The sequence below is a fragment of the Rattus norvegicus genome, chromosome 1 (genome assembly GCF_036323735.1).
Source record: "Rattus norvegicus strain BN/NHsdMcwi chromosome 1, GRCr8, whole genome shotgun sequence".
Lineage (NCBI taxonomy): Eukaryota > Metazoa > Chordata > Mammalia > Rodentia > Muridae > Rattus > Rattus norvegicus.
In genome coordinates, this window is record NC_086019.1 from 268,900,748 (window position 1) to 268,915,662 (window position 14,915).

General features: G+C 44.1%; 1 protein-coding gene across 1 annotated transcript in view; it reads right to left on the reverse strand.

The window, feature by feature from the left end:
* Window positions 1–8,077: 8,077 nt before the first annotated feature.
* The window catches only part of Rab11fip2 (RAB11 family interacting protein 2), a 171,867-nt gene continuing 165,029 nt past the window's right edge, over window positions 8,078–14,915 (reverse strand). Inside the window, exon 7 of the mRNA XM_063288295.1 lies at window positions 8,078–9,537. The gene's annotated coding sequence lies outside the window, so the exon portion shown is untranslated. The remainder of the gene's footprint in view (window positions 9,538–14,915) is intronic.

The window sequence follows — 14,915 nt, forward strand, 5'->3', positions numbered from 1 at the left end:
TTTCTATCATGGTTATTCAAACATCTTTTAATGATAATTTTAATGTTAATATTTATAAAGGTATTATTCTCCTCGTAAAAATGAAGAAATTGAGGTTTAAATGAAAGAGCAGAAGGTGTTTCTATCTATGGCAGCAAGGAAAGGTTTTACCCCCTGCCAGCACTTCCAAGCCAGCCAGACAGCAGAGGAGTATCAAGTCAAACAAAAATAAGGCAGCTCGAGACATTTGTCCATTTTCCAAGGACAGTGAAGAGGCAGCAAAGAGATCAGGCCTGAAGGAGCCAGATGAGGGGGCTGGTCGATGTCTCAATTGCAACCTGTGCAGGCTGATGTGAGGTGGTCCAGATGCCTGACATTTCCTCTCCAATGAATAAGACCCTGGAGTCGTATCACAGCCCGCAGGGTGGATGAGGGTGGAGAGCAAGTGAGGTTATGGTAAGATCAGAAATTATACAAAATACAGGAACCATAAAATGAATATTTAACATCTACGAAACATCAACACGGCATTCTGTTTCTTTATAGACTTGGATCTGTGGGCAGAGATGAATACCTGTTATTTATTATGCCAGCATCTGAAATCTCAGAAGCAAAAGCCATGCCTTGATAGAGCTCATATGTGGGCACCTTGGACATCTTTAGTGACATCTGCAAGCCTCTGGGATTTTGAGAGGGGAGAGGAAGGGAGAGCGGAGGATGGGAGGGAGGGAGAAAGAGACTTGTGTGGGTACATGCATGAGCTCAGAGCAGAGTCCTGTCCCAGCGGACACTGTGGAGGAAGGTCCATGTGTTTTTACTTTGAGACCATGTATCCCATTGTCTCCTGAAGTCTGCCTTCAGATGCTGTTAGCAGTATCAGTTCTTGAATTTTCTAAAGAACCACATTTCATGAGGCCCCATAAATATTAGGATTTCTTCCCCCCTCCTAGCCCCAAAGAACGCTTTCATGGTGCTTCCACAGGATGCCGGCATTGCCATGTGCCTCTGACTGCCTTTCCAGCTTCCTCTTCCACAGTGGCATATGCCGATGCTGTCTGCGAGGCATCGGAGTCGTGGGAATGTGTCTCTAATTTGTGCCGCTCTCGGGAGAAGTATCAATAGTAAGCTATCACTTTCATAAGTGATATCGTATCCTGATTGAACACTGCCAGAGAGTTCTGGGCCACTTGGTGGTTATACTCCCCTTAGATCCAATTACAGCTGTAAAAGTGGTTTGCGTTAAAAGCTCTGACTCTGGGATTTGATCATTATAAGTAGGATAAACCACCAAAAGAATGTGAATTGCTTTCACTAAAAAGTTGTAATAGCCCAGAGAATATCTTTCACATTTCAAATCAGGAAGCCCAACATGTCCCTCTTCTCTGCCACTGTGCTTCACCGTGCTAGTTAGAGGTTGGTAGGTTTTATCTTTAAGGAAATTCCAGCTAAAGGTGTCTTAGTCTCTCTCTCTCTCTCTCTCTCTCTCTCTCTCTCTCTCTCTCTGTATCTTTGTCTTTCTGTCTCCTCTCTTCCCCTCTCTATCCATCTCCCTCTCTCCTTCTCATTCTTTCCCCCTCTTCCTCTTTCCCCTCTCTCTCACTTCTTCCCTCTCGCCTCCCTTTCCTTCCCTCCATCCCTCTTTCTCCCCCCTCTCTTCCCTTCCCCCGTCCCTGTGTATGTCATGCACTTGCACATGTGTACATGTGCCTGCAGGTGTTCAAGGACACCAGAGGTTGGTGTCAGTTGTCATCTACAGTTGTTCCCTACCCCCGTTTCTGGTGTTTGTTTGTTTGTTTGTTTGTTTGTTTGTTTGTCTGAGGAAGGGTCTCTTACAGAGCCTGGAGCTCACCAGTTCAGCTAGACTGACTAGAGCCCAAGAATCCCTCTGCCTCTGTCCCCTAGTTCTGGGATTACAAACCTATGCCCAAATGCTTAGTCTTTTACCTGAGTTCTGGAGATTGGAACTTAAGTCCTAATGTGTGTGTGTGCACAGCAAGTATTTTACTGACTCAACCCCAGGCTCTGGGTTTTAGTTCTCAGATAATCAAAGGAGAGTTTTTACAGTCTGGTCACAGAGAACTGAGATTCACATGACTTCTATCTGAAGACACGTTTTCCCTGAGTTCTCAGAGACTTTAAAATAATCCCATACTCACCTTGCCCTTCAACAGAACTTTTCATTAATGTGGTAATACTTCTCTCCAGAGCCGTGGTCAAGAAGCAATCCGTGTGTAATGAACAGAGGCTGGATGTGTAAGAAATGAACTCCCTAAAGCTTTTGGAGGGTGGTGGTCCTGCTCCTCCGCCTGTGAAAGACTCTTCCCCACAACGCATCAACCCTGCAGACAGATAGGACCCTCAGAGTACTACTCCATCTTACCTTAGTGCAGTTCGCCTGTTAATAACATGTGCCCGGATTGCTCTCTGACCTGGAAGCAGTAACTAAGCATGGGTGCGATCTGGTTTGAAAGCGACTGTAAACCCTGGCCACACAATCACACCCGATACCTAGTACTGTCTATCCAGGTGACTTTTCACCCACCATCCCTTCGGACACCCCTTGCTGTGAAAAAGCACAGAAGAAGTATGATTGGTAAGAATAAGAAGAGTCCACAGAGCGAACAGAACTCGTCTTCTCATTCGCTGATAGTGGCACAGGAAGCTTTCACACCTTTCAAAAGGACCTTTCACACTGGATAGGTATGGTGTGTCCTTGGTAGGAAAACCTGTGTCGGCTTTCTTTTTTGGAAAGCAGGTATAGTTTCGAAATCATTTCATGCCAGGAATTACTTTAAGGCTGCATTCTTCCTGTAAAGAGAAGTCAATAAACAAACTCGAAAAATGCCCTGCAGACAGGCCCAGTAGTGTCCCCTCCCCTTCCAAAAATACCCCTTTACAGGTGCTGCTGCAGTTTACAGGTTTCTTGCATATCTAGTGGTGGGCCAGAAAAAATTTATTGGCTGAAAAAAAACCCAACATTTTACCAAAACCAAAACCTCTCATTTTGTTGATTCACCAGGCTTCAAATGTTCTTTCTCCCCTATAACCTGCCTTCACTCTTTCCCTTTCTCTCCCTTCTTTTCTTCTCTTCCTCCAGCTCTATATTCCCCTCATCTCTCAAACTCTCCTTGCCTTATGGTGATGACATGAATTACATTCTGCCATCTGCCTTCTAAATAAATGTGTGTGTATATGTGCATGTGTATGTGTTTGTGCATGTGGATGTGCATATGTGTTATGCATACTTGTGTGTGTGCATATGTGTGTACGTGTGCATGTATATGAGTTAGTGTGCATGTACATGTGTTTGCACATGTGTGCATATGTGTGTTTGTCTGTACACACGTGTGTACACATATATGTGTATGCATGTTGTGTGCATGTCTGCACATGTGTGTGTATGTGTATGGATAGAAATAGAGACAAGGACATGGAGAGATGACTAATATCCAATTTGCTAATGGAATTGTTTAATCTCAAGCTCAACCTGCTGATTCCTTCATGGAGTAAGGTCACTATTCTCCACCTGCCCTTAAGAGCCTTAACCTCAACCAAAGAGATGGCATCAAATGACCCTCTAAATGGGTGCTTTCCAGTCCCTTTCTCAGGATGATAAGCAGTATTCCTGGCTTGCTGAGCAAGGGGGATTCTGGTCCTGATAGCAGCCCTCAGGGGAAGCATATCCTGCCATCCAGTTTGACAATGCTAGACTCAAGAGCGCCAAGCATCCTCTTAGCTTCCCAGCTGTAGTGCCGAGCCTGTGACACAGACACATTAGGCTCCCCTGAAGGAATATGTTTTCACCTCACAGCAAGCAGCATGTGAGTTCAGGGAGAAGAAATGTGTATTAAGAGAGCGGGTTAAAAATCGACATTATCCCAGACTTTTATGAAGTCAAAATATGTCCAAGATGCTGTTATTATAATGTATTTATTACCAGGATTGCTTTCCTATTTAACCAGTTTGGCCCATCTCGAGACCTGCTTTAAAATGCGCCACCTTGACCACCTTTCCCATTTTCATATAAAAAACAGGAAAGCAGAAACTAATTTACTCAGAGAGACACAGCGCCTGTTTGCCCGTTTATCTCTTACAGACCACCCCTCAGTCCAATGTTGACAGTACATGATATTCCATTAATCTGCCTAATGAAAATTTAACCAGTGTTATAAACAAATAATTGGCTATTATCCTCTCAAAGATCCCGAATAAATTACTTCTGCTTATTTTCCCTCCTCTCTCAGTGCTCAAAAGCAAGCCCCTTCTGATGGATGTCACAGAGAGAGAGGGACACCCATCCCAACCCACTCCCAATTCCTCCTCCGTGGCTGCTGTCATTGTTGTGGGAAGATTCCACTTGGAGGGGATCGGATGGACCAGTGTGAAATGGGAGAGGGGTGAGAACAAGAACCAGTCCTTACCTGTAGGCCAATTGACCTGAGTTTAGTAACCACACATTAATCTCTCTGTAGCTCCCTTCCTCCCCACCCATGCCTTCTGTTTTCCATCTGATGCAAGCATGCATGCACGCGCGCGCACGCACACACACACACACACACACACACACACACACACACACATGCACGGAGCACTTCTCCTTCCAGCTCTTGGCTCTGTGGGTTTTGTTTGTTCAGTTGGTTGGCTGGTTGGTTGGTTGGTTGGTTGGCTGGTTGGTTGGACAGTTTGGTTTGGTTTTATAGCACTAAGGATCAAGCCGGGGTCTTTTACAATTCAGACTAGTGCCCTACTATACTCCACCACCCTCTTTTGAGACGGGTTCTAATTATCTATCCCAAACTAGTCTCAGTCTCTTGACTTTCCTGCTTCACTTTCCTGAGTGATGGAATTATAGGTGTGCACCATCGTTACTCACCTAGGGATTGAACTCAAAACCCTACACGCACTGGGCGAATATTGTACTATTGAGCTACAATCCCAGTCTGATGTCCTTGAAGAATCTTCAGCTCCCATTTTTTACCATTTTCAGTTATACACCCCAAATTCCACCCACCCATTTCTCTTACTGATTTGTTGCTGTGATTGCAGAGCTTGCTTTAAATTGGGGCTCCACTGCCAAAGGTATTGCCATACACTCTGTGGAATTCAACCCCAACATTTGGATAAAAGGCAGACTTTGATTGAAGCATCATGTCAAATAAGACAAATGGCAGGAATCTATTTCAAGCCATTATTGCTAAGCATTGGTCCCAACCCCCCACTGTCCCATGAATGTTAGAACAGTGTGGCCAAGCAGTGGGTGAGCCAGAGGGAAGTCTAAGATGTGCCACTTTGCTCTTCCAAACAAGTTGTCTTTCTCCTCTGCCAGACGGCAGCTCTTATTTTCAAAACAAGAATTGTGTCTTCTTCACCCATTTCATTATCAACTGACATATAAAAGTGTTAAGTGAACTGAACATATGCATTCGTGAATGAATGAATGCAAACACTGTGTTCTCTTTTAAAGAAAATCCCCCTGGGGACCAAAAGCAATAAAATTCAGATCTATATGCAGATTTTCTCAGAAGCCTATCCATTTCTTAATGCCTTCAAGCTCCAAATTTATTTAAGTTACAAAAATAAGTTTAAACACCACTTAACATTCCCTTTTAAGTGCTCAGCGTATAAATGTCACTGCAGCTTACCATGAGACAGTACAGAAGAGCACAGCGGTGGCTGTGGTTTGAAAGAAGTCCCCCAAGGGCTCATATGTTTGAAGACTTCATCCCTAGCTGGTGACACTATTTTGGAAGGTTGTGGAATCTTTAGGAGGTGGAGCCTTGCTGGAGGAAGAGGTTCACTAAAGGCAAAACCTGAGATTTTTGTAGCCAAACTCAACTTCCTGTTTTCTTTCTGCTTCCTGCCTTTAGATGCCAAGTGACAAGTTGCCTCCTACTGCACTGCTGCTCCCTCACCCCAGCTATGATACACTGTATCCCCTTGAAGTAGATACCATGTGATGAGCTGCTTCCTATTGCACTGCTCCTCCCATGATAGACTGTATCCCCTTGAAGTAGATATTATGTGACTAACTGTCTCCTACCTCACTGCTTCCCTCCATCCACCCTGGCTGTGATACACTGAAATCCCTTGAAGTATAAGCCTAAAGGAAACCTCTTCCTTAAACTGAGTTTGCCAAGTATTTTGTTCCAGAAAAGAGAGAGGTAACCAATAGAGTGGTCATTACCGCACTTGTGGTTCTAGAACATCTAAGAAGCTGATGAAGTGCATTTTCTCAGTTCCAACTGGATGGGCTTAGAAATCTGCTGTGTTCAGTATCCATCACCCTAGGAGACTTGATGCTGCTCTTATGGGAACTTGCAACTTCTTTTGAAGTTGCCCAGAGCATCTTGTTATTATGAAATCCACACATCAGAGAAGCCTGTGAACTCTGTCCTAGATGTACAAAAGGGAAGAGAGTAGCTATCATGTCCTCCTCCTGCATAGTAGCAACTGGGACCAGTGCTCTTTTAACATGTGGAGCCTTAGCCACTGTTGCTCCACTGGATGATGGTCCAGTTTGCAGGGGGACATCCAAGTCTGGAACTTAGGAGAAGGGATAGGACTGGAATTCTACAACCGAAATTCAAGCAGTAGTCTCAATCATGTGTCATTTGTCCTTCAACGTCTAAGTCCTGGTGGAATGTTAATATTGATGGCTAGCATTGGTGCTAGTGTTTTGCACATTCATTTCCTCTTTTGATCTTTGCAAAACTCTTCAAAACTCTGAGCAGGACCTTAATTTTTCTCTGTTACAGACATGTAGAAACCTAAGAGTAGTCAGGTAAGAAGCTATATAATAGTTCCATGCAGAGGGTCTGATGGAAATCATGGGTCTGAGGCCAGTAGGACTTCAGAACATCAGCATGGCCTAGAGAGAACAGAACACCTAGCAGTTCTCTTTCTAGACATTAAGTCCCACTGTGGTTGTGACATCCATGGTTCCATCAAGGTAACTTAGACTTACCACCATCAGTACAACAACATACAATGCTGGAAATGAGATTAGCTACAACCTCAATTACAACATTCTGTCTCTACTAGTATACAATTCACAAAGCTGCTTCACAGGGTGGTTGAGACGGCGTATGTAAAGCACATGGTCTGGCCATTTTGAAGGCTGGGTCACTGAGACTGCTATTATGATAATTACCATTCTCACCTCAAAACACATACCCTGCCTTAGGGGATAATCCAGCCAGGTCCAGTGTGAAACAGGTATGATTATTGCAGGACATACGTCTGATGCCCTCAGATCCCATAGCTGGAGATAGGGTTGGTCCCAGAATACCTTCATGGAGACCTGACCTAATTAACAGGGGCATTGTGATAACTATGTTCTCAAATGGCAAGACTATCAAAGAGAAATTAGAGGTGGATTTGTAAAATGGTTTGGAGGACAGCTAATAAACAAAATAAGTAGTTGAACTGGTCCAGACTCAATAAGCAAGCTCAAGATTTCACCAGATAACAGTCTATTTTTTTCCAGTGACCCAAAAGTAATAGGGAGACCCAATATTTTTATATCTAAGTTTTGTATTGATAAATACATAAATAACTACCCAGCTTAATTTAGGGAAGAAAATAGCACCCTTTAAAGAAGTAATCATCCCACAGGTGAGCATGAAAGCAGGTGGTAGCTAGCAGTGAAACTTTGAGAAGCCCTGTAGAATTCAGTATTCAGATTCTGAGGTGGCCTGCATGGGTAACATGGTAACTATGCTGTGACAAAGACTGAGCAGAACTGGGCACAAGGAACCCACACTGGTAGGATGAAATTTTCCTATCTCCTCTCCCATCTGAATGGGGTGAGTCTCTTAACCATTAATAGTCTTTGTCACACATCAGCCTCTTGAATCTATCAAAAGCTCTAGAAGCAAATTAATCACTTGTGGTGTTATTTAAATCTGTTTCATATCTAAATCTGCAATCCCTCATTATAACCCACCCCAAAGAGTCACCAGCTGACATATTCCAGCAGCGGCTTGAATGTTGGGATTCCTTCTTTTTCAAACTCCAGGTGTTGTGTGACTTTTCCAGGGGAAACATAGACAAACCTCAACCCACATAGGGAACCAATGAAAACAATTCCAACCAAGTCTTAACTTAGTGAACCACTGAGTTTATTGGTCTTGTTTTCAGGAGCATGGATGACTTGAAGGCAGTTGCATCACTACAAAGCCCAGTTCTGCAATTGTTACTGCTTGGGGCAGGGGCTTAGGACTCCCGTGAGTTTCAGGGTCATTCTTATTCTTGTATGTTTTGTTTGTTTCCAAAGCATGAATGAGTGTTTCAACTGGAACAAATAGATTCACAACACCAGGGCTTCAAGACTAAGAAAATTAGCGTGTTCCCAGTCAAGAGCTAGAGGGGATAGGTAGGTAAGCATTTGGCTCTGGGAGATTATTTTTCCAACAAGTCACTGGTGTCATAAGAACACCTACAGAGCAGACAGTTACTGTCTGTTTTCCATAGGAAAGATACTATTCTAAGTTCTTTCTCGTGCCTTAACGCCTTTCAACTAATAGCCTGCTTTAGAGGCAGGTATAGTCTCTATCCCAGTTATATATCTGTAACGTGAGAAAGCCGAAGAACATATGAACTGACTTGTCCTAACTGAACATTGACTTAGCTACAGTCAGGATGGGAATTCAGGAAATCTGTCTCCAGAGCCCACCAGGATAGTCAAGGCTTAAAGCTGAGTTCTCCGTTGCATAGACTATTGCCTCTCTCCCAGTATCTGTATTTTTCCCAGGAGAACAGGCCTCTGGAAATGGCAGACTGTAGCTTCCTGTTATTTTTCAGCAACAGAGAGTCAAGTATTCATCAGGAGCATGAGTTGGTTGCCCAGAAACCACACAGTCTATCAAATGTCAGACCTCACAATTTATTTTTATGAGAGTAGTAAGTGGTGTCAGCATTTTATAAGCATGCATCTATATTTGTTAACTTGATTTATGCAAATACATCATTTATGTAAATCATATACAGATCCACCATCAGGATATCCTTAGCAAAACAACACCAAGTATTTATGAATCATACATATACATATACACATACACATACACACACACACATATATGCAAATTGTTTTGTGGTATATTCTTTCTGCCATTAAGTTCAAAGCATGTCAACAGCCTGATTCTATTGAGGTTGGCGCAACAGACTTTTGATTGGTCTTTCCTTCTCCTCTTGTTCATTTGGTGCTTCTTGGATAGTCAGGTCAGGCCAGGGTACTGCCCACCCAGAGAGAGGAAAGCTCAGCTGTGGGACACAGAAGCCTGGCTTTGCTGTTCGCTTTTGTGGGATGAGGTTACAGTGTGTAAACACAATACTGTATTTCATAGCTATTCCAGGGCTTTGGGCTTGATCCCTTGGTGATAGTGGCACCCTCATTACCCATTCATGATGTGGTCAGGTTGTCCTCATGAATAATAAGCATCCCTGAGTCCGGACTGTGTGCCTCTGAGTTTCTGGCTTGCTCTTGAGACCGAGAGGGGTTTTGCCAGCTTCTCACTTCTTGGAGGAAAACTCTTGTGTATGGCTTCCCATCCATTCCTGAGGACAAAGAAATGCAGTTAGTTTCTGGGCCTCATGGCTAAAGGTGGTAAATGTCAGTAAGGACTGACATTTGCACCAGTGACCATAGGACAGAGTGGGTGCTAGGGAATGACCTTGCTCTTCTGGGAAAAAAACTCAGGCCTTAGAATTTGAGGCTGCACAGCACATCATACATAGTACTGATGGTTTTGTTGTTGTTGTTGTTGTTGTTGTTGTTGTTGTTTTTGTGTGTGTTTTGTTTTTTGTTTTTGTTTTTTACAGTGATAGTGAAAAACGTCATCTTTATTGTAAAGTAAAAGCTGCTTAGAGTAAGCAGCTGTCAGTCATCTCAGCTGTCGTTTTGCTCAGAGGGAACTCTGGGCATTGCTGAGTATACAAGGAACCCTGCTGCTCCTTGCTTGGGGCCTGATGTAAATCCCTGGGTGAGAGACAGCACTTGTTCTTAGACAGCACATGCCCTAGCTGCCTTCTGATTTCACCGCTGATGAAAAGCTCTGTTGATGTTCTCTTCTGAGCATCCTATGGGCAGGGCAGGGCTCTACAAGTTGGGCAGACTTGGATGCAGTGCCTGGTGCTTTGGAAGATCACTGCCTGGTGAAGTGTTCTTAGCATCCAGAGCCATTAATTTTTATTTATTTATTTATTTTTTGTATGCAAAGAGGCCATTATTTTAGTCAGTCCATCCTCCACATACTCTCCAAACTATGGGAAAAAAACCCTAGTCCAGCAGCTTCTATGCAAGGCATAGTATAGATAGTAACGATTTGATGCCCGTGGACTGCATCCCCATTTGTAAGCCTCTTTCTTTGTTTTAGTATTGGGTAGAGCCAAGGAATTCCTGCCTACTCAGCATGTACTTACTTTACCAGCTGACCTACATCCACAGATCCATGCAGACATTTCAAAAAGTTATTTGTGTACAATCTGGGCTATCCACAAAGCTATTTTTAATACTGTAGCTCATTCCCTCCATTGGAATCACAGCGGAATTCGTGCAAAGTGGATCTTGGAACCGCTGGACAGATGCCATTGCTGTGAAATGGACTGAAGGTGGAATTCTGAACACTTACTGCTTGGTTCCAATGTTTGCATTTTTCTCTAAGTGAGAAGAACAACCACTCTTTACTCAGACACTAAGAGAAATCTCTAGTGGTCCGTCTTACCCAGCATATGAAGTAAGTGGACACTGGGCTATGGGATCGGGATTGCAGCCAGGGACTTCTGTGTGCTCCAGTGACCATCAGCATTTTCAGCTATTAAGGAAGAGGACTAGAACCTGGTCAAACTGCCCAGATAAGGAGACTGCCTATGTCAGCAGCTGAGTGTTTGAGAAATCAGAGGAAAGAAGCTTAACCTGGAGTCAGACCTTGAAACCTGACATTACCACGTACTGGCCAGATATCATGGAAGCCCAAAAGCCACTCAAAGCCTTAGTTTCCTCATCTATAAATAGAAACCTAGAGGATTTTCTCCGTCATAGTGTCTCCTGCTCCATTCCAGTTTCTCCAACTTTCCTCTGTGTTTCAGCCCCCCACCCCCTTTTTCTCTCAAGCTGCACTTTGTGGTTGCATCTGCAAGCCCTCTGAACCACTCCCTATTCATCTTCTTGAAACTCAAGATGTCCTCTCACCCATGCCTTACGACCTGTGTTAGAGACTGACGGCATCATCTGTGAAGCTTTCAGGGCTAACAGGCTGGGAGTGTTCTGAAAAGTTTGCCAACTCTAACCTGTAGATGCTGGGATCTTATTAAGCACAGCTCCTACCCACTGACAGCACCTCCTTCCCTAGGACACCCTGACTCTGTCTCAGGACTCTGCAATATCACTACAGCACTGTGGCTTGGCCAAATCACAATGGCTGCAACTTCCTACTTGTGCCCCAGATCCCTTCCCTCCACACTGTCACAGTGTTCTCTAGGAATCAACAGGCTACAATGTGAATCCTCTGCTTAGTATCTTGTGTCTGTTTCTTTGGCAAATTCTTTGATCACAGTCTCCTTGTCATTAGTGTCTGTGTTGAACCTGGAGGCCTTGAATGCAAGATCACATGAAGGTTCCAGTCCAGTCTCAGTAGAACTCATAATTGGATTATGACAGGAAAGGCACAAACATATTGTGATGAGAGCTACCAAGCAGATGTACAGTGGTGTGACTAAAGATGGCAGTTCTTCAGAAATGCTTGAGGACACGGATCTTCTTTATCTTACGAGAAATGCCACCCAGCCCTTGCCTCTTAGTCTGCAGTTCAGCAAAATCAAATTACTTATCATCTCTGTGTGCTTCCTGTCTGTCTCTTCTTTTAGAGATTCTGTGTCTGTCCTTCCTACTATCTGGAATCTGCTTCCTCCACTCTTTCTGTAGATAGCTGTCAAATGTTCAGACTTTCAGCAGAATATCACCTCTTCCTAGACATCTAGACTGTTCCTTTCTTCCTTCCCATTCCTCAGTGTTCCCTGTGGTAGGCAGCAGACAGCTCTGTCAGTGTGCTAGAATAGCCATATTATGTTATAATCACCTCTCCCAAGATTGCACATGAAGCACATATAATAAACACTGTCTGAATAAAGATCTGGATGTTTGTATCTTTGTCTCTCCACACCAGTAGGTCATGGATTCTGCAAAACAAGGCAGACACAATCATCTTTGTATTTCCAGTGCCGTCCTGTGTAAGGGGAAGAATATGTTGCCACAAATGTGTGAGTTCTGAGGCAGGATTAAGAGTGGGCAGAGAAAACCCATGTACAAAGCATTACTGCTAAAAGGATTATTTGGGGAGAATGGTGTGACAGTTAATCTTGACTGTCAACTTGATGGGATTTAGAACACTTTGTGCTGATGTGTGGGCGAGCATTTCTGAGAGATTTAGCTAAGGAAAGAAGAGCATCCCTGATGCATATAGGCAGCAACGTTTCTTATGCTGGAGACCAAGAATAAACAAAAAGGAGGACGCTGGTGGGCAGAGGACATAGGCGGGTGGAGGGCATTGGCGGGCAGATGCAGGCAGGCGGAGGACGTGGACAGGTGGGCAGAGGACACGGCCGAGCAGAGGAGCGCCAGCGTTCATGTTTCTCTGCCTCCTGAAACAGCGCGGTCACGGGCCTCATGCTCCTGCAGCCACTTCTTCCCTACTAATGAACTATATCCTCAAACTGTGAGCCAAACTGATCCTTCACCGAGTTGCTTTTAGTGAGGAAGGAAGCTTGAGTGAGTTTAAGGTGGGCAGAGGAGGCAAATGCAGAAAAAGCCGATGTAGCTGTTACTGGTAACATTAAAGAAAAACCTCATGCTGCCCACTGGAGCAATAAAAAGACAGGAGGGGCAAGACCCCATCTATCAAAGGCTCCAACTTGTGAAGATGCAAATCATTTGTAGCAGAGAGAGAATGTCATTGCAGATGTTCACTGCTTGAAAAGAACCACTCAAGGAAGCATTAGCTTGGGTTCAGCACAAGGTGCACAGGGGCTGCTACAGCTGCAGTGGAAGGTTGCCAGACTACATCTCAAACTGACGCACTATTGCATGAAGCTGTGAAGGCGAAGCCCCACAGCGGCGATGCAGTGGAGATCCAGGATGCCGAAGATTCCAGCACCGTGGGACATCTGCCAATGAAAATTTCAGGCCCAGGGCAGAGCTAGCCTAAGATGAGTCACGTGCATTGCAGATGATGCCCGATGGTAGGATTGGAGAAGAGGAGCCAAGTCCACCTGAGCCCAGAAGATGACTAAAAAAGCCCCAAATGCTGGACCTGGAATTGTAGAATTTTGTGCTTGCCTCACTATGCTTTTGGCCTGATCTTTTCTCGCTGTTCTTCCTCTCCTTCCTTTCAGAAAGGCATTGTTCATAGTTGAGAAATTGCCTTGAGTCTTGGTAGAGATCTCAGGATCTTAGAGATGAACTTTAAATCTGGACTCTTGAGCAATATTTAGACTCTCAAGATTTGGAGAACTATTCAAGACAAACTAAGCTTTCACTGTTAAATGTAACTTTTCATTATGGGATCATCATGAAGACTGTACCAGGGATAGAGTGGTGCAACTTAAAAGTGCTGTAATGGGTGGCATACTTAAGATGACTAATCCTGGTTGTCAACTTGCTGTTTCTTAGAATCACTTATGAGACACAGCTATGGATGGGTCTTTGAGGGTGTCTCCTGAAGGGGGGAAGCCCTACTGTGGATAAGGGCATCATCCCATGACAGGGTTCCTAGACCATATTGTAAGAAGATAGTGGGACACCAGCATCCACTCCTCTGATTCCTGACTGCAGGTGCGGTGCATTATTCTTGCCTCTAAGCTAGCGCTGTTATTGCTTTGACATCCCTCACCACCCGGATGAAATGTTTTCTCATACTATGAGCCAAAACAAACCCCTTTGTTTTAAGGTTGCTTTTGAATAGGTATTTTATCATAGAAATGATAAAAATTACTAATACGAAGGGATGTAATTTTTCCAGGAATTTTATTTCAGGGTCACTGACCACCAAAGGCCAACGACACCTGAAGTTTGGCAAAATGGTACATTAAGCAAGAAGGATCCGAGGAAGAGATGGGATGGTGGCTTTGTCAGACCTGGTCTTGATTTCATCCATAGCTGTCCTTGTACAAATAAACACACACACCATGTATTTTCAGCCTTTCCAGCCACCTGTAGGTTGTGCCTCCTTGGCAAAGGTCAGGAAAAGAAAGAAAGATAATATGAGAACATTTGAGAAGACAGTTCTCTCTCCTTGGGTGGTATGTAGTGTCTTGTTCTCTTTCAGCAACTCTTTTATGGTTCTGTAAAGTCAATATATTTCATGAAGCCTCCGTGATTATAGAGGAAAGTGATTAGATATGACAGGAACATTTTAATTGCAAAGAGGCGCATTCCTTAAAACTATAAATGCTTCACAACGTCTACACCCATGTTTGTTTAAAGTGCCTTCTCTGTAGGCAGCTGCCTGTCCTTACTCTCCCTCCTTCCCTTCCTCCCTCTTTCCCTCTCTCACACCCCTCCCTTATTCCCTTGTCTCCTCCTTCCCTCTCTCCCTTCCTTCCTCTCTTCCTCCCTTCCACACTCCCTCCCTCTTTTCCCCTCCCAATCTGTTTCTACTAACCTTTGAACTGCAGGATAAAGAGAATATTTGGATTTTTTCTTCCATTTTTATTAAATTGGGTATTTCTTATTTACATTTCAAATGTTATTCCCTTTCCCGGTTTCCAGTTCATCAGCCCCCTAACACCTCCCCTCCCCTTTTATATGGGTGTTCCCCTTCCCATCCACTCCCCATTACTGCCCCCCAACAATCCCCTACACTGGGGGTCCAACCTTGGCAGGACCAAGGGCTTCCCCTCCCACTGGTGCCCCAACAAGGCTATTCTCTGCTACCTATGCA